The sequence below is a fragment of the Balaenoptera acutorostrata genome, chromosome 6, assembly GCF_949987535.1.
Source record: "Balaenoptera acutorostrata chromosome 6, mBalAcu1.1, whole genome shotgun sequence".
Taxonomy (NCBI): domain Eukaryota; kingdom Metazoa; phylum Chordata; class Mammalia; order Artiodactyla; family Balaenopteridae; genus Balaenoptera; species Balaenoptera acutorostrata.
Genome location: NC_080069.1, coordinates 91021589 through 91040918, shown reverse-complemented (window position 1 = coordinate 91040918; position 19330 = coordinate 91021589). Strand labels below are relative to the sequence as shown.

General features: G+C 50.6%; 1 protein-coding gene across 3 annotated transcripts in view; it reads right to left on the bottom strand.

Moving 5' to 3' along the window:
- TMOD1 (tropomodulin 1) overlaps positions 1 to 18993 on the bottom strand; it is a 102857-nt gene extending 83864 nt beyond the window's left edge. For all 3 annotated transcript variants that reach the window (XM_057547913.1, XM_057547911.1, XM_057547912.1), the window contains exon 1: positions 18856 to 18993. The gene's annotated coding sequence lies outside the window, so the exon portion shown is untranslated. The remainder of the gene's footprint in view (positions 1 to 18855) is intronic.
- Positions 18994 to 19330: the final 337 nt, after the last annotated feature.

The window sequence follows — 19330 nt, the reverse complement described above, 5'->3', positions numbered from 1 at the left end:
CAAGGCTGATCTTAAAAGCGGGGGGAGTGTCAATGGTTAATTAAGCACCTGCTGCATGCAGGCCCTTCCCCTACAACATCTCATTCAATCCTTACAAGAAGCAGCTGACGGTAATAGCTAACTTTTACTACCATACGCCAAGCTGTGCGTTAAGTAATTCCCAAAGACATTCTAATTTAACCTCTGAGGTAGGCATTTATCCCCGTCTTGCAGATGAGGACACTGAGCTTAGAGAGGTTGAGTGACTCACACAAATCACACTACCAAGAGGGGGCAGGACCACCATTTGTACCCCAGTCTTCTGGCTTTCCAAGCCCATCCGGCTCTAGCCATTGTATCAGGCACCTTTTCATAGACTCACCTAGGAGATCGCCTCGCCCAGACCTCTCATTTCACCCCCCAGGGAGCTGGCTCAGAGGGAGGAAGTGATTGATGGAGGGGGTGGGAGTCCAGGGAGACGGGGGTCCAGGTCTGCCACTTCCCAGCTGCTCTCCTTGCGAGAGAAGGCTACTGCGTATTCTCCGTGGCACAGACGACACCTAACACCTGTGTTGGATCCTGTCTCTGCTACTTCCATAACCATGACACTTTCACACCTGAGAACTCATTCAATCCTGACGCCACACCCTGTAAATTGAATCTTTTAACTAACACCTTTTTATCAACGAAGAAACTGAGGGATGACCTAGGGCTTGACTCAGAACCCCTGTCACCGGACCCCAGTGCTCCCCACTACACCACACTACCTGTCACCTAACCCGGGAGACACGACGGGGCCCTAAGCCCTTCTGTCCCCCAGCTTGGCTGCAACTGTCTGATAACATGACAAGCCCAGCTCACACATCACCTCCTCTGTGAAGCCTCAGCGTCCTCTCTCTGAGCAAAGTTCATCACGGCCACGGCACCGCACCCACGCCTCTGCACGCAGCTCGCACGGCTGCCTCCTGTGGCTTCCTCATGGGCAGGGCCTGGGTTTGCTCCACCCCACTCTCCCGAGGGCCCGACTCAGGGCTGTGCACACAGCAGGAAGCTTTTCACTGAAATGAACCCAATTCCAGTTCTCACCTGCCATTGGTGGTCCAATCAGACCACCTTGAGGACATTCTGGGCTCTTCTCTTGGAGAATGGACAGTGTCAGCTTGCTGCAGGAGCTGCTAGCATCTCTGTGTCTAAGCCAGTTCCCACTGTCCTGCAGCCTATGTGAGCTGAGCTCTCAGCTTTTGTTTCTGAGGCTGACAGGCTAAAGGGTGAGGCAGCAGCTCCGAGCTTTTGTAAATGCTGCAGGATGAAATGTGTTATTACGTATAGAGTTGATATTATGGGTTGAATTGTGTCCCCTCCAAATTCATATGTTGAAATTCTAACCCCCTGTACCTCAGTAACCCAGAACCACATTCCAAGTAAGAATGTGACGTTACTTGGAAAGAGGGTTGTTGCAGATGTAACTAGTTAAGTTTAGATGAGGTCATGCCAGAGGAGGGGTCCCTAATCCAATAGGACTGATGTCCTTATAAAGAAGGGAAATTTACACAGGCACACAGGAAGAACACCATGTGAAGATGAAGGCAGAGATGGGGGTGATGCTTCTGCAAGCCAAGGAATACCAAAGATTACCAGCAAACCACCAGGAGCTGGAGTAGAGGCCTGGAACAGACCCTCACAGCCCTTGGAAGGAACCAACCCTACCAATACCTTGATCTTGGACATCTAGCCTCCAGAACTTTGAGACAAAAATCTCTGCTGTTTAAGCCACTCAGTGTGTGGTACTTTGTTACGGCAGCTGTAGCAAACTAATACAATCAGTATCACCTCCCTCACAGCATTTTGTGGTTTTAGACCCCAACGCAAACAAACACAAACAAAACCCGTGGCTCATCTGTGAAATGACTGATGGAATTTTCCAGAGTAGAGAGAAACAAAACCTAGGAAAAGATAACCAACTTATCAATCAAAAAGCTGGGATTAATTGTTACTTTGAAACAAAGTAATTAAAGATAAACAAAAACCAACGTTGACTAGGCTACCAGAAAAAGCCTCCATTTCAGAAAGAGAGCAGAGATACGTGTTGTTAATATAAGTTTGTGCATGTGTGGGCCTCTTTGTAGGAGAAATCCGAGTGTGTGACAGCTGGCTTGATAAGAAAGGACTTGCTTCCCAAATACAGAAAAGGCCAGTGCCATCCTTTTCTCTAAGAATGGCTCAGCTTGGTCTGACGTCTTCCTTTGACCAGACCCCAAGAATGCAATGTTCAGACCATAAATGGCCCCCCCCGGCTTGATTCATTTCTATTTACTTCCAAAGAAAGCACAAGCAGCTGACAATGCTCTGGTATAGATGAAAAAAATAACCCTTCCTGATGGCTCTCAGAGAATAACCTAATTTGGATTTTCCTGAGTGGAGCCGGGAGAGGCCCTGTGGTCTCCATCCCAGGGCCAAGAGGACCCTAGTGAAGGGCTCGGAGGCTTCCAGAACCAACTCACAGACACACCTCCGAATTAGCATCTCTCAGACGGGCTGCAAAACACCTTTCTGGTGCTCAAACAGGTCTCGGGTTGTACCAAGTTGCACAGGGCTCTCTACTCTGCCTGACTTCGCAAAACTCTTGGTCTGCTTTCCCACAACGGGTGTCAGTCACCAAGACAGGGAGGGTACAAGCAGAACTTCCCTGTCCTTTGGACCATGAAACCATGTCTCTGAGAAACTGCTCCTGGAACTGGAATCTCCTGGAACAACGTTTGGAAAACACAGCCTTAGATTCACCTCTGGGTCATATGAGGGAGCCATTCAGACTCACACAGGAAGGGGCTGGCGGACAGAACCAGCTGGGACAGGTTTGGAACCCTAGGAGCTTCCCATGCTTGTTACCTTGGCCGGTTGACTCATTTTTCCTAGATGGTTTGCACTAAAACCCTTAGAAAGAGTCATGGACAGACCCTGGAGAAGGGACGAGCCAGTACAAGGGAACAGGGGAGAGAGGAATCCATGTCAAAGCCACCCGGGAAAAAAGGAGCTGGGAAGGAGCAAGAAGAGAGGTGTAGGTGGCAACTATGGGGCCTGCTGGAGGAGGGATGGGGCTGGGTAGCAGGCTACCTCCAGAGATGCCACCCCTCCAGGGATGCATCCCCTCCAGGGATGCAATCATTACATTTCCTGAAGAAGTCTCCATCTTTGCACACACAGGAAAATTAATGTTCCACTCAAACACTCCACGGTGCCGATGAATTTAAAACTCCTATTTCAAAGGATTTAAAAGGCCCTTTCTAATGTCAAGCGTCCTGTGAATATTACAGAGTGACGAGGCATCACATTAAATAAGCTGAGAGGAACGGAGAACTCCTAAGGTAAACTATGAAGTTGTCAGCTTCAAGCCACACTCGTCTACTTGGCTCCCAGGGACAGTTTCTCTGAGGTGAGATTCTTCTCCTACGGTCAGTGATGTGGAAGAACTGGAGGTGGGGGAGAGACAGGGCAGGAGGGAGGTGAAAACACCACGTTAATAGAGCCCACTGCAAGCTCGGCTTTAAAAGATGGCTTGGGGGAACTCCCTGGCGGTCCAGTGGTTAGGACTCCACGTTCTCGCTGCCAAGGGCCTGGGTTCAATCCCTGGTCGGAGAACTAAGATCCCATAAGCTGCACAGCGTGGCCAAAAGAGGAAAAAAAAAAAAAAAAAAAGATGGCTTGGAAGAGATGGTATTTTATAGCTGTTAGTAAAAGACCCCTGTTTCCTAGTAAAAGAGGTGTCCCAGATGGACACAGACCTGAGATTCAGAGGACTTTGGCTGGTGTGCCAGTTGTGGTGGTAACTCCCTGGGTGACCCTCACTGAATCCCTCCCCTCCTCTGGGCCTCTGTTTGCTCATCTGTAAAATAAGCATAAATGGACCCGGAAATTCTGCTTGTAACCTATCCCCCACGGGTGGTCTTTAAACTGTGCTCAGGGGAGAGCTCAGGCTCTGAGAAAGCTCCTCCAGAGCCCCTGCAGGGGGTTAAATAGGAGAGGCTAAGCAAGAGGGCTCACCCCTCGTACTGTCTGATTTATGGAGGGTTCCACATAAGGTTTCTCTTGCAGAAAGGATTCAGCTGCTAAAATAAAAAGTTGAAAATCACGTCCAGCCTGGGGCTGGGGCGTGGTCAATGCGGGCTCCACAAACATTAGCCACATTATTATGAGGCTGCGGCAGCCACTGCTACTGCTGGGGCCGCTGCCTCTCCGCCCCCCTCCCCTGCTCCCCCATACACTATCGTCAGACTGTAATGTTCGCCAGGTAAGGACGTGTGTCTTGTCCTCATGGCCCCAGTGCCTAGTCCTGTGCTTGGTAAAGGTGTTAGGAGGGCATGAGCACATTTGGGCTTTGCTCTAGTGTCCTTGGAACTTGGGGGCAAGTCCCTTCTCTTCTCAGGTCCTCTGTTTCCCCTTCTTTAAAGTGGAAAAATCTGGGAGGGCTGGGAACCCAAGATGGGAGGGATGGGCAGGAAGGGGTGAGGAGGCTGCCCAAGGCAGAACCGCGCCGCTGCTGCCTGCTTTACAGATTGGGTCCTGAGTTAGTGTTGATGAGGAAAAGAAAAGGACAGCTCAATAAATTAAAAACGCATTTAAAAACTGAAGTCTTCCAAATCCTGTGGATTTTACACTAATGGCACGTCTGGCCTCCCTGCTTCTCAGTGGCAGAAGCCTTAAGCTTCTGCTAAGTATGAAAACGATAGAATTTACAAGCTGTGCCAGGAAGTAAAATCAGGCAGGTTGGATAGTAAAAATGAGTGGGTCAAGGGCTGAGGCCATCCATCAGGAAGCTTCAGGAATGAAAGCTCTGAGACAGGGCAGCTCCTGGAGTACCGAATGCGCTTTTAGATCTTTCACGGGAGGCGGGTGCAGTCACTTGTGCTAATGGCCCTTCCAGCATCTGCCCCGGGGGACACTTGGGCGGGAGGCTCTGGAGAGGTATCTTGATTTATGGACTGCATTTCCCTGAGGTCAGGAAGAGCTGAGTCACAGGTTCAAATGAATATTTTCCAGTTATACCATATTGTTATTTCAGCCACAGTGAAGGGAGGTGGATTTACAAACAAAGTTGATTCTTCATAACCCTTCTCCTCTGTCGTCGTCTTCTCTTCTCTTTGGGAAGACACTTTGGCTGAAGGGATTTTAGGCCATGATCCCTCATTCACTGAAGCCTGAGCCTTTCTCTTCCATTAGCTCCAGGGACACAAGAGTGCCTGAGATGTCCCCTGTTCCTCCCGAGAGAGCTGTCTCCCCACTGCCCTCCTCCAAGGGGCACCTCTGGGGGCAGCCATGCTTTATACCATGTGGTCCTTACCTCAGCTAACTGGGCAGAGCCGGTGCCTGGCTCAAAGGCAGCCAATTGATTGGCTAGCCAGTGATCTATGTGGCTTGGATTTAAAAAAAAAAGCGAGCTGGTTGAATGAGCCCCTTCATTTCTTGGCATTTGTATTGGTTCCTGAGACTGCCCTAACAAAGTACCACAAACGGAGGGGCCTAAACAGCAGAAATTCATTGTCTCTCAGTTCTGGAGGCTAGAAGTCCAAAATCTAGGTGTGGCAGGGTTGGTTCTTCTAGTGGGGAGGTCTGAGGGAGAATCTGGGGGGTGAGCTCATGGGGCTGAGAGATGGGGAACACGGCGTCCCAGAAGAGCCCAGTCCCTGCTCCCTCAGGCTGGACCGCTATGGCTCATGCTGGAGTCCCACGAGACCCCCGTCCCACCACAGTCCTTATGAGGCCCACCCTCGCCTCGCACTCCCTCGCTGCACTCAGTTACCTCGAATGAGTCCCTGCTCCTTGCAGCCAAACAAGTACGAGACTGTCCCGGTTTGCCTCCTTCCTTTCTCCCCACCCCTTCTCATTCTCCCTGATGACGGATTCTTCTTGGCCCACCCGTGCCCCTGGGCGCTGCCCTCTTACATCTCACACTCCCTCTGGGGGCTGTCTCCAAGTGGGGTCAGTGACCAGTGACAAGCTGATGACCCTCGCACGGTCTCATGCTCTGCTGAGCGCATCTCCTGGAGTCCCTCGGGCTCCACGTGCCCAACCCCGAGGGCGGCCACCTCACCGCCACCACCTGCGCCTCACCCTGCTGCCGTCAGCCAGCCAGGCCAGACACCTGGGGGCCCGTCCGAACCCTGCTCTCGACTCTCCCAGTTCTGGTGGGTCCCCACGCCTGTCAACCCTCTCTCTCTCTCTCTCTCTCTCTCTCTCTCATTTATTCTTTGGAATGCTATAGGGGGTTTTGTTGTTGTTGTTGTTAGATTGTGGTAAAATACACAGCATAAAATGAACCACTTTAAGTGTAGAGTTCTATAGGATTAAGTACATTCACGCTGTTGTACAGCCATCACCAGCATCCATGTCCAGAACTTCTTCATCTTTCCCAGCGGAGACTCTGTCCCTCTTTAAGCACTAACTCCCCCTCCCGCTCCCCCCAGACTCTGCAGCCACCATTCTGCTTTCTGTCTCTATGAATCGGACTACTCGAAGTGCCTCATCTGAGTGGAATCATACACTATTGTCCTTTTGTGACTAGACTCCCATCTCTTTACCACCCTTTGTATCTGTCCCTCCTCTCCCTTGTCATGGTGACTCCCTTTTTTGGATCTGTGTTGTCACAACAGCCTCCCAACCCAGTTCCCTGCCTCAGTTCTCCTACCTTCCTGTCCACACGCAACTCAGCCTTCAAGTGATCTTTGTGAAAGTTGCTTCTGATGCCGCTCCTGAGCTGAAGCCACCTTCAACAGCCCCCACCATGACAGGTGGAGAGCAAACTCCCCAGCCTGGGGTTGGAGGCCATCGGAGACCTGGTGGCCTCTGTGCCACCCCAGCTTCTAATCCCCGCACAGGCTTTCCCCTTCCAGCTGGACCGTCCACTCGCCCCCAGCACCTGAGCACCCCTGCCATTCTGGGCCTTGCACACGCGGTCCTCCCAGCCTGGAGCACCCTCTCCCCACCTCCTCACTGGAGAGCCTCGGCCTCTCTGCAGTGCTTCCCTGCCCAGCGGAGGCGACCGCGGCTCCCACCTCCCAGCCCCCAGGCTGAACTGGGTGGGGACAGCATCACATCTGACCAGCATCTCACGCACAGCTCAGACTAAAGGCTCCGTTACTGCAGGTCAGTCAGGAATACAGACCCCCGGAGCTGGGTGGACGCCAGAAATCTATCCCAGGCTAGTGACCCCAAAGGGAAGAAAGTCAACTGTCCCTCGACTGGATGGGGCAGGGTAGGGTGTGGAAGAGGTAGACAAGTAGGGATTGGAAGTTTGGGGGGCTTACCTTCCTCAGTGTTTAAGCTTTGGAAGAGGGTCATAAAATGTGACACAATAATTACACCGAAAACCAGTCCAAAGTGCAGAGACCTTTGCAACTTAAAACAAACAAACAAACACTTTCATGCCCGCAGTTTCAAGTCCCCTGCAGGGCAAGAAGTGAGAGTGCCTTGGCCATGTTGATATCTATGATTGGATCCAGACAGACAGGGAGAGGGAGACAGCTGGACTGAGAGGGCCCAGCTCTCCCAGACACCTAGGTCTGAATCCCCTGCCATCTCGTGTCCCCAGGCAGCCCCTGTGCGACGGCCTGAGTGCTCACTTAGCCCTGATGAAAACTCTCCCAGGCAGGACTGGCTGCAGAATTTGCCAGGTCCAGTGCAAAATAAGACTGTGGGGTCCTGAGTTCAAAAATGGGAAAAAAGTGCCACTAAAGGTACCAAGACGTAAAGTTTTTCCTTTCTCTCGTGGTCTCTGTCTTGATCTGTCATGGTGTCTTTAAAATTTACGACTGAATATCATGATCTACACAGGTGCCCAAGTGCTGTGACTCAGAGAGTGCACACCAAGTCCTCTGGCTGCCAGCTTCCCTCCCCTGCCAGATGCAGGACACACATGCTCTGCCCTGGTAGGGAGCCGGGCAGTTGAGCCAGGCTTCTCCCCTTCCAATGGGGCCACTGTCCTAACACACGGAGATGGGTGATCCCAAGGGTATCCCAACCTCTGCACCAGGACAATAGGTGCCTGGATCACGGGATGGCAAGAGGCTTGCCCTGCAACGTTGCCAGCTGAATGCACCCAGGGCGAGAGCCCAGTAGCAGCTGGGCAGTGGTGGGGTGCGGGAGGCTGGTAGGACCTGGGGGTGCCAGGAGGCGAAGCAGCTGGAGTCTGAGAACCCATCCTCAGGAAGCAGAGAGGCAGCAGGAGATGGGACTTCGTGCGGGACCTCGAAGTCCTGGTGCACACTTCACTGACCATGGGGCTTCACTTTAATATATAAATCCAAAGATAAAATTAAGAATTTCAAGAAATCGACTGCCGAGCATTCAACCAAGCACAGAGTGCTTCTGAGAGCAGGGGTTCTCAAGTGACTGTCTGCCCAACATAAATCAACAGTGTGAGGCGTTGGCCCTCAAAGCCATGGTGTGATCTCAGCTGCATTAATAAAGGTACAGTGGACAAAGTAAGGGCGATGATGGTCTTGCTAGGCTTCAGGCTGGAGCTCAGCTCTGGGCCCCCGCTCTTGCATTGGGGGTGTGTGCTTTTTTTTCTTTTTTAATAAGGCATTGGTTATATACATTCAAGTGGGCAAGTCTTAAGAGCACAGCTCACTGAATCTTCCCATATGCACACACCTACATAAACACCACTCAGATGAAGATATAGGCCATTTCCGGCCCACCAGAAGGCTTTCTCATCCCCTCCCAGTCCATCTCCCTCAAAGGTAACAACTATTCGGACTTTTAAAGCCTTCTAATAAATTAGCTTTGACTGTTTTTGAACATCATATAAATGGACACATATAGAGGGTATGTTCTTGCATCTGGCTCCTTTCACTCAACTTTATATCTGTGAGATTCATCCACAGATGAATGTGTTAGAGTGGCAGGTGATTCTTTTTTGTTGATGTGTAGTATTCCATTACATGAACTATACCATAATTTGTTTGTTTACTCTACTGTTAATGGACATTTAAGTTATTTCCAGTATTTGCTAACTATAAGTAGTCCTATGATGGCTTTTGGTGGGAATAATCACTTATTTCTCTTGGGTATGTACCTGGAGTAGAATTTCTGGATCACAGAGTTGGCATACACTTAGTTTCAGTAGGTACTGTCAAAAAGTTTCCCAACGTAATTGTACAATTTTACATCCCCACCAGCAGGGTTTGAGAGTTCCAGTTGTTCCACATCTTTGCTAATTCTTGGTACTGTCGGTACTTTTCCATTATAGCCATTATGGCGGGTGGGTAGTGGTACCTCACTGTGCATTTCCCTGATGACTAAGGATGCTGAGCACTTTTCATACACCTACTGGCCATATGGGTGACCTCTCCTGTGAATTGGGCCTTTTCTCTTGAGTGGTGCTGGCCGAGTCCAGAGAAGGGGGGCAGGGTAGGGGGGCAGGGTGTCATATGAAGAACAGTTGAAGGGCCGGGGGAACATGGTCACACTCTGCAAACTTCTAATGGGCTGACCTGGGGAAGAAGGAACAAAAGTGGTCTGTGGATCCCAGCGCTCAGAAGACATAGATTTACTGAGGTGACCAGGACATGGATTTCCGATCAGCGCAACGAATTGTCTAAAAATAAAAAATGTCCAAGGAGGCACTGGGCTGATTCAGGAGGTGGTGAGCACTTGTTATGCCAGGCATGTGAGCAGAGATGCTAGAGCCCTAGATGAGGTTTTCCAGAGAGGGCTGATGTCTCGACTGATGGTGGGTTTTAGGAGTTGACAACGTGAGATTTCAGGCCTATCAAGGCCTGGTTCTGTTATGTAAGACATGTTTGGAGCCACTGAGTGGAGAGCATGGGGACTTAGAGATGATCAGCTCTCTTTAAAAAAAGACTTGTTTCCTGGCCTGTTTGCATTATTCTCCCTGGCTGATCTCATTCTCTTAGTCATACGGGAAAGTACCTTCTGAAAAATGCAGGGAAACAAGACACAGCATTTGACTCCGTCACTCTCTGCAGTGACTATGAGCCCCATCCCAGTTCACACAGAGCCTCAAAGGTCCACATGTCAAAGCTGTCAAAGGGTTTAAGTTAGAAAAGCGCGTGTGTGTACGTGCACCACTGTGTGTGTTCATTTTGCACCTCTTGAGGTCATCACGGTGTCTGAGTCACTGAACGAATCATTGTAAGCAAGAGGGTTCCAGGAAAAGACGCTGAACCCATTGCCCTGTCCCAGCTGGCCTGCCCACCGGCCCTGCAAACCCTGCCGTACTCCACTCTGTGGTTCCTTCTCCCCACCTCTCTGCAACTGCCCTGGCTCAGGCCACCACGCGCTCTCACCAGCCTCTGCCTCTTCCATGGCCTCTTTCTCCACACCAGCTGAAAAGGGTACTAGCAAGCCAAATATTAATACCAAGGGGAGGGGCCGTCAGAGTTCTGTCATTAGAAGCATCATCTTATTGCACTCCACCCCCACCCCCCAAGACTGAAAGCTACTTGAAGGCAAGCATCCTTGTCTCCCATGGTCCATCATAAAGCCCTGCTTCTCTCATGTGCTGAAGTCAGTTTTGTTGAATAAGTGAATGAATGAATGCTTGGCATTATTACTGACTTTGACAGCCTTAAGACAAAAGCCTTGGTGGAATAAAAGCTGGCTTGTAGAAAAGCTTGTGAACTAACTCCTATTCTCACTCTCCATTTCATACACATGAAATTTGTCACCTTGCCTCACAGCAGGGGTTAACATAGGCACAGGTTTATGAAGCACATTTTTGTATTTTCTAAAAAGCCAATAAGAAAAGTAGCATGGGCAATACCAAAAGGCAAAAGGCAAGTTGGGGGGAAAATATTTGTCGCACATTGAAAAAAGGGGTAATTTTTTTTAACAGAGTTCCTAAATTAAAAAAAAAAAAAGAAGAGTCCAGCGAAAATGTGGGAAGAGGAAAAGAACAGGCAATTCACATAAAAAGAAACACAAACAGCTAATAAGCCTATGAACAGAGAATGAAACCCACCCATAATAAAAGTAAATTGAGAAATGAGACATCAGTTCTCCTCTATCAGATTAACAAAGATGAAAAAGTCTGAGAATCTCTGGTGTTCACAAGATATGGAGGAGACCAACATTCTCACACAGAATAGGACACATTGGTACACCCTCTCTTCAGGCAAGTTAAGTCATATCTATCCAAATGCACACACGCTTTGACATAGCAACTCCACTTCTAGGAATTTATCCTGCCAGTTTACTCACTGAATTGTACAAAGATATATGTACAAATCATCTGGTTATTATCTATCTTAGCAAAAAACTGGAAACCACATAAAAGTTCATCAATAGGGCATTGGGTAAATGAATTATAATGTAGACATACAATAGAATGCTATTAACACCATCCTTGAGGCTACCATTGCCTGTTATGTCAATGTACCTTCTAACAGCATGCATTGTTCTGTACGTACCGCATACTAGCCACAGTGCTAAACTCTTTACGTGGATAATTTCAAGCAATCCTAATAACTCTGTGAAGTAGGTACTTTTTAATTCCCATTTTAGCTGAAGAAACTGAAATGCAGTAATCTGACTGTATCAGTTTCCTAGGGCTGCCACAACAAATTACCACAAACTGGATGGCTTAAAACAGCAGAAATTTATCCTGTTGCAGTAGGAAGGCCAGAAATTGGAAATTAAGATGTGGGCAGGGTTGGTTCCCTTTGCAGGCTCTGAGGGAGACTCTGTACCTTGCTTCTCTGGCTTCTGGTGACTGCTGGCAATCCTTGGCATTCCCTGGCTTGTACCTGCATCACTCCAATCTCTGCCTCTATTGTCACGTGGCCTTCTTTCCTGTGTATGTCCACTCCACTTCTCATAAGGACACCAGTCATTGGGTTTAGGGCCCACCCTAGCCCAGTATGACCTCAGCTTAACTAATTACTTCTGCAAATGCCCTATTTCCAAAGAAGGTCACTTTCTGAGGTTCCGGGTGGACATGACTTTTCAGAGGATACTATTTAACCTACTACAGTGACCAAGGTAACAAAGCTAGTAAGTAGTAGAGCCAGGATTTGAATCCCGGGGGGCAATGTGTACTCATTACCACTGCTCCATGCTGCCTTCCCATAACAGCTCACGCTTTTATAACACTAACAATGTCCCAGGCACTGACCTAAGCATTTTACATATAATAACTAATTTAGTCCCCACAACAAGCCCACTTCATACATGTGTAAATAGAGATTCCCCACAATAACCCCATATTACAGATGGGGAAACTGAGGCACGGGGAGTTAAAAGTTACCTGAGTTTATGCAGCCCATAACTGACAGACCTTAGATTTGAACCCAGGGAGGTATGTTCTTAACCACTATGCAAAACTGCCTCCCAACACTCTGAGAATTAAGGCTAAGAAAACATTTCTTTCTCCTGAAGGACTGGTCTTTTTAAATCAGACATGATGTGGTCTCCAATTCATTGCTTCTCCCTTTCCCCTTCAGTTGTCATGATTCATCAGCTGATTTGAGTGTCCAAATAGAGTTGCCATCATTCAGCTAGGACACTGGCATATTTTCTCTCCTTAATCTGTGTTGGGCATTTTGAAAGGCCTTCAGGGCGACCCATGCGCCCACGCAAATGACATACAAACTGTTGTATGCATGGATATATTCATTTTTCTGGAGCAAGGGTCCATGGCTCTCATCAGATTCTCAGAGTTTCATGATCCTAATTTTCAAGTTTTCTGCCCTCCCTCCCTCCTTCCTTTCTTTCTTTTTTTCTGTTCTCACCAGTTATGTTGCCTATGCTGGTTTATTAAGCAATCTCATACCCTTTTAATGGTGTAAGTGGAATGTAGTATAAAAACCATAAACAAATGCGCGCAATGTTGCCATTCAGTCTGACTTTTTAAATCTTCCTGGGTTTGCGTGGAGGAAGTCCGCCTTCCTGACTCTCCTCTTTCTTGTCTTTCGAGTGCTTCTGAGGCAGGAGGCCGGTTCCCACCCCAGCAGGGGCCAGGTGCTCACCCTGCGCTCGAAGAGAGCAAACTTGTAAGCAGTGTGCGCTGAAAAAGCCAATCGGACACAGAAGCCTGGAGCTCTGGCGCTCAGGGGGGTTTCTAGGCTGACCAGGAACTGGGCAGTATGACCTTAAACCCTTGTCTGGGCCTAAATTTCTCCGGAAAGCAGAGGAGAAGCCAGAAAGGCAGAAGAAGGTGGAAAGAACCCGCAGCTGCAAGCCTGCCATACCTGGGACTTCCTCCTTGTCAACGTACTGCAGCCATGTGCCCCCCAAGCCCCGCCCCCAATCACCAGCCGCCTCGCTAGTCCCCGCCCCCTGTGCATCCCATCACCTGGGCCTTCCCACGTGCCCACCACGCACCACACGTCCCGCCCCCACTGCACCACGTGCTCCACCGCGTTCTTCTAGCCCCTGCCAGGTGCCCCATCATGCTCCTCCTGCCCCATACAGTGCTCATAAAGACAAAAACAAAACAACCAAACAACAACAACAAAATCCCAGAAAGAGCCCTTGATTTTTGACTTTGAGTCAAGGCTTAAATGAATTCATTTGTAGATTTTAATAGAAATACTATCTTAATGCAAAGGCCAAGGGAAAACTGAGATAATTAGCACTCACCTTGGTGGTCAAAGTCTGGTGGTCAGTGTATGCAGGATAAGCCTCACATTATGATGTGTATTAGCGCTTATTAGGAATTATGAAGCTTATTATTTAATAAGCTTATTAGAAACAAGGAGCTTATTAGAAATTCAGAGTCTCAGGTCCCCTCCTAGGCCTACTGAGCCGGCATCTGCATTAGCAAGATCCTGAGTATCTCCAATGCTAGAGAAGCACTAGTGTAGAACACAAGGACTCTGATTTCTCAAGTTTACCAAACCCTGGAGAGCACTTGGGTTTTTCTGGAATACACATCCCAATTGGATGACCTGGAATAATTCTTATTGGTGTTCACTATGCTATCTACAGAAAGGGGTCATTATACTGGCCCTTCCTCCCTTACAGGATTACTGTGAGTTTCAAATGAGATCATGGGTTCATTCTATTTATTGTGAGGGGGCTGAGGAGCTGCAGGGTTGGTGGGGAGCAGAACACGTGTGGTTTCTGCCCTCAGGGAGCTGACGGGGTGGTGGGATGGGAAAACATGTAGATGATGTTGTGTGATTGTCACGGTTACCTCAGGGCTTTCATTTGCTTAGTCTTTTACATATTCTTTCATTCAGTGATCAGCCACTAATTAAAACATAAAATACTTGCACTCTGCCAAGCGCTGAGCTCTGAGCTCGACACTGGGGATGCAGAAATATCAGTAAATGAGCCATGAACTCTGCCCTCAAGGATCTATCCATCTAGTCATTGATAAGGATGTAAGCAGCTGATTACACTTAGAACACACTATGGCTGGTTCTCTGAGGTCCATTCAGGGGGCTGTGGGAGCAAAGGTGGGGCAATGAGGAGCTTTGCTTTAAAGGAGGATTACAAGTTTGCCAGGTTGAGAAGGAAGAGGACAGCATCCCAGGCAGAAGGAAGAGCAGGGGCAAAGGCAGCGAGGCATGAAGTCACATATGCTTGCACCGTGACCAGAAGGTGTAGAGAACTGGGGGGAGTGTCAGGAGATGGTTTTGGAGAAGCAGCTTGGGGCCACATCTTAGATGGTCCTGGTGCTGGATGCCAAGGAATCTGGTAGGAAATGGGGAATCCCTGAATGAAGAGGAATAACACTATCCGAGCTACGTTTCACAAAACTCTTTTAACAGCAGCATGAGAAGAAAAGACTGGGGTAAAAAAAAAAAAAAAAAAAAAAAAGAGAGAGAGAAAAGACTGGGGCAGAAAGACTCTTAAGAGGCTCTGCTAATAGCTCAGGGGAGAGATGGCAAAGTACTCGACTGGGGATAGACATGAATAGAAGAGATGTTAAGGAAGGTAGAATTGATAGGACTTTTGACCAAATGAATGGGGTGGTGAAAGGTATGGAGGTTTTGGCTCAGAGCCTGGGTGGATGGTGTTACTGTTAACCAAGAAGGGGGGACACTGGAGGGAGACTGGGTGGTAAGCCTGAGTTGGGCCTGTTGGGTGTGAAGTGCCTTTGGGACACCCTCTTGGCTTTGTCCCCTAGGCTGGAGTCACAGATGCCTAGAGCTGAGGAGCGTGGTCCAGGCTGGACATGGGAATTTGGGAGTTCCGAGTGTACAGGGAGTAGTGGGAGCCCTGGGAGTGAATGGGACTACAGGAGGGTGTGGGGTGAAAAGGAATAGGGTTGAGAGTGGCACTAATATTTAAGGGATGGGAAGAGATGAGTCCATGAAGGAGGCTGACTGAGGCCAAGAGGCACTTCTGCCTCATCACCCACCAGAATCATCTCCCAGGAACAGTCCTGGGGACACCTCCCTAGAAGCCCCAGAGTGAGCGGTGGCTGGGGCTGGGGACCTGAGAAGGAAGAACTGAAACAGAGACAGCGATTTCACAAATCTCTTTTTCTCCAAGAGAAAGGTTGTAAGAAAAGGAGAAACAAAAGAAATGCTTGAGTTTGTTTAGTTTTTCAGATCAAAAATGGATCCAGCACCTCCTAACATCGAAGAAAACCTCCTAGACTGTCCTAGGTTGACTCCAGTGAGCTCATTCTTTCTCTATCGTTAAGAGCAAAGAAAGTCTGGTCTTATCATGATTAACCAAAGGAGGATTTTACAAAACAAAACAAGAGACAGGAAATGGTCCCCAAATTATGCCATCTGCTTCATGTTTTTCCATACAAACAAGCCTGTGGCTTTAAACTGATAATGGCTCCTAGCAGCCAAATAATTGATCTACTTGGTGTTTTGGCTTTAAGTGAAAAGTGAACTGGCCTCTTTAGAAATGTTGGCAGCCTGGCTGGTCCATTAGTAAGACTGAAAAATCAAAACACTGACTGGAAAAGGTCATTATGACTGGGCTCAGCAGGAGTCATTGATACATGATGTCACTTCAGAAACAAGCAAGCCAAGGTCGTGAGCTCCCTGGACAGAGTCAAACTACCCTTTGCGGCCCATCACCACCCTCCTTCACAGATACTGAAGTCTCCCAAGAGGACACCAGGGTCTGAGCCAGGACTGGCTTCATTTTACCCTTTCTTTCCTCAGCCTGAATCTAGAGGAATGTGATTTTAGAGCCTGTGACATTCAGCAGGTCATTAAGGAAGGCCCTCAGTCCTCCCATGTGCATGTCCCTTAGATGCTCTTTTCACCTCTTCCCCTCTCCCAGGTCTGTCTCTGCCTCTTCTCACACTCCTCAGCCCAGAAACACCCGCCTCCCCTTTCGGCCCTGTCTCCAGCTTCTACTACCTTCTCTCTTCCTTCCTTTTTCCTCCAAGCTTTTAGAAGAGTTGTGGGCTCTGTCTCCAAATCTTCGGCTCCCATTAGCTTCTTCTTCCTCTCGCTAGCATTAACATCATTGCAGGTACCAAGCACAGGACCAAGGGCTTTCCCTGCATCATCCCCCTTAATCCCAACAGCAACCCATCTGAAATGGATGCTATGATTATCCCCTTGTACAGAGGAGGAAACGGGCTCAGACAGGCTGGGTCACTGGCTTCAGTAAAGCAGTGGCAGATTCCATTCTTGAACCCTCTGCAATGCCCTGGCCAAACTCACCCGTGACTCCTGCCAATCATGGTGGCCCTTTCCCAGTCCTCTTCCCCTCTGTCTCTCTGCACCAGCTGGCACTGCCAATCTCTCTCCTCCCTTGGCTCTTGGGAACCAGGTTTTCCCGCTCTTTCTTTCCTCTTCACAGGGTGGGTTCCCCTGGATTTCATCCCTGGTGCTTCACTTTTCTCATGATAGAAAGTCTTCCAAGGGAAACTCTGAGTCCTCTTAATTCCAGGTCCACTGGAGAGCATCTTGCCCACCCCCTCATTGCTCAAGGTCACTCTAAGTGGGTGGCAGACCTGGGGCTGGAGCCAGGTGTCCTAATCTCCAGGTCAGCCCATTACTCAGAGCTGCCACTACCTACTCTTAGTTTTTGTGGTTTTTTTTGCTGAGCAGCAGGAAGCAGCCCAACCCTGGAGGAGGGAGAAAGTGTGAGACACTGATAAGGTGGGGCGGAGGCTATTTTTAGAGGACACTGGCTTTCTACTTAGGCTGGGAGGAACTTAAGAGCCAGGATCTTCTAAAACGTGGGTTTGCAAGACTGGCTCATTAAATAGAATTGACACATCTAAGTGACAGCACTCCTTGCTTTCACTCTCTGCCTGTTTGTTGTGTGGCTCGAATTAATGAGAACCTTACTATTTGTCTCCATTTCCTCTTAATTCTGTGAGGCTTTAAGATGGCTTTGGAAAAAATATATGATAGAAAGTAAAGTAGAAACAAAAATGAAACTTCAAGATGAGGGCGCTATTGTCTGAGCAAGGGAAAGTCCTGGACAGCAGCAGACCAAAGAACAGGGGGTGCTGAACAGATCCCCAAGACCTGCCTGAGCAGCAGGAAGTGTCAGGAAAGACATGAGAAAGGCTGGTGGAGACTCTGCCTGGCATGTCCAGCAGCGTGTGACCTTGAGCAGGGGGCTCTGCAACCTCTCGCCAGGAACAAAATGTCGCCACTGGGTGAAAAATGGGAATTTTTTGGGTGCCCCCGCTGAGGGCCCAGAACCTGGATTAGGGTCTGGTTTTGTGATTCGTACAGGGAAAAGCTTAGGCCAGGTAATCTGCAAGAGTTTGAGAGGGTCAAGGTCAAGGCTAGAAGAGATGGGGAGGGGGTGTGCCTGCAGAGCTCCGAGGCAGCATCACAGACACCAAATAGACGGGGAAACAGAGGCCAGGGAGCGGCTGGACTGGAGCCTCTAGCCCTGCTCAGTTCATTGGGTCTAAAGCTGTTTGACTCACAAGCTTCTTTGAGAAGGTGATGGCTGCCACCCAGCACAGATGCCCATAATCACCGTGGAGCGCGCTTCCTGGGTGCGTACTGCCCAGGCTTTCCGAGGGTCCTACTGGGTCTTAGTATAAGATCCGAGTCAGAGGGACCGCCGAAGTCTCCGGTCTCCGCAATCCTTCCGGATATGCGCGGCTGTGCCCCCAGCGTCTCAGGCCCAGAGCCGGTAAACAGGTGGCGGGAGCGCCGGCGGTCAAGAGCGCGCCCTGCTGCTCTCACGGCCCTGGCCACGAGCTCCATCGCGGGAACCAAACCCCGCTCCTACAAATGGGGAAACCGAGGCCCAGGGAAGGGAGGAGGCTTGTCAAGTCCACCCAGTGAGTTGGAGATAGCCAGGGAGCTCCATAGCCAGGGAACTCCTGCCTCCAGGCTCTTCCCCTCTTCTTTCCACCTCCGCGCGAAAGGCGCGTTACGGTGGTGCTTTAAACCTTGTCATCCCACGCAGTTTGGGAAAGTTTTCTTGCCGCAAACAGGCGCAGCGCGAACCCGGGTATCACGTTCACTTGCGCAAATGCGTCCCCACTCCCACGTCCACTCTCTCTGCAGCCGGCGGGGAGGCCGCGCCTGAGTGCCGCGCTCGGCGGCACCTGCACCCAACAGAGCGCCCGGGGCGCCTAGCCACGGCGCGCTGGAGTCAAGCGCGCAGCGGGAACGCCGACCCCGCCATGACCCCCGCCCTCGGCGCTGCTCCTCGAGAGCCCCCAGGTCCTTCTCCCGTTAACAGACGCGGCGCCGGAGTCCAGAGAGAAGGGCGCCCTGGCCGGGGCCACGCGCGCCGAGTGGCGCGGATGCGAGCGCCCGGTTCCGGACCCCGAGACCCGGGCTCCCCAGCCCTGGAGGCAACCCGAGGCGGCGGCTATTTATAGAGGGAGCCACGCTCAGTCCCTCTTGGCGGCGGCGGCGACAGCTGAATATTTTGCCCAGATATGGCTGGGGCCCCGGCGCGGGGGCAGGGAGCCCCGCGAGCGCGAGGGGGACCCCTGGCCGGTGGGACGCTTACCGGTCAGTGGAGCCGCGGGGGCTGGCGCGGGCGCGGGCGCGGGCGGCGGCGGGACGAGCGCGGGCGGCCGGCGGGAGGGCGCGGGCGGCAGGCGGGCGAGGGCAGCGCGGGGCTGGAAGAGCTCCCGGGCGGCCGCGAGCGGGCGGGCGCTGTGGGCTCCAGGGGTGGGAGCCAGGGGCGGGCCCGGCTCTGCGCTGTCACCGCGCCTCGCCCCGCCCACCCAGCTCGCCTTCCTTACCTCTCCCTCCACTCGGGGGCGCCGGGGCGCAGCGCACAGTCCCCTGACGGGGAGAGACGCCCGCAAGGGGAAGCGCGGGGCAGGGACCCTGGCCGCCCCGAAGCTTGGGTCCGCGGCCAAGTGGGTGCGCGTCGCCTCCTGTCTGCGTCTAGGTTTCCCCACTTGTACCAGGTAGAGTTATCTGGAAAAAGGTGGGAGGATTTTTATTCCTGCGTGGTCTAAGATGTAAGAATCGGT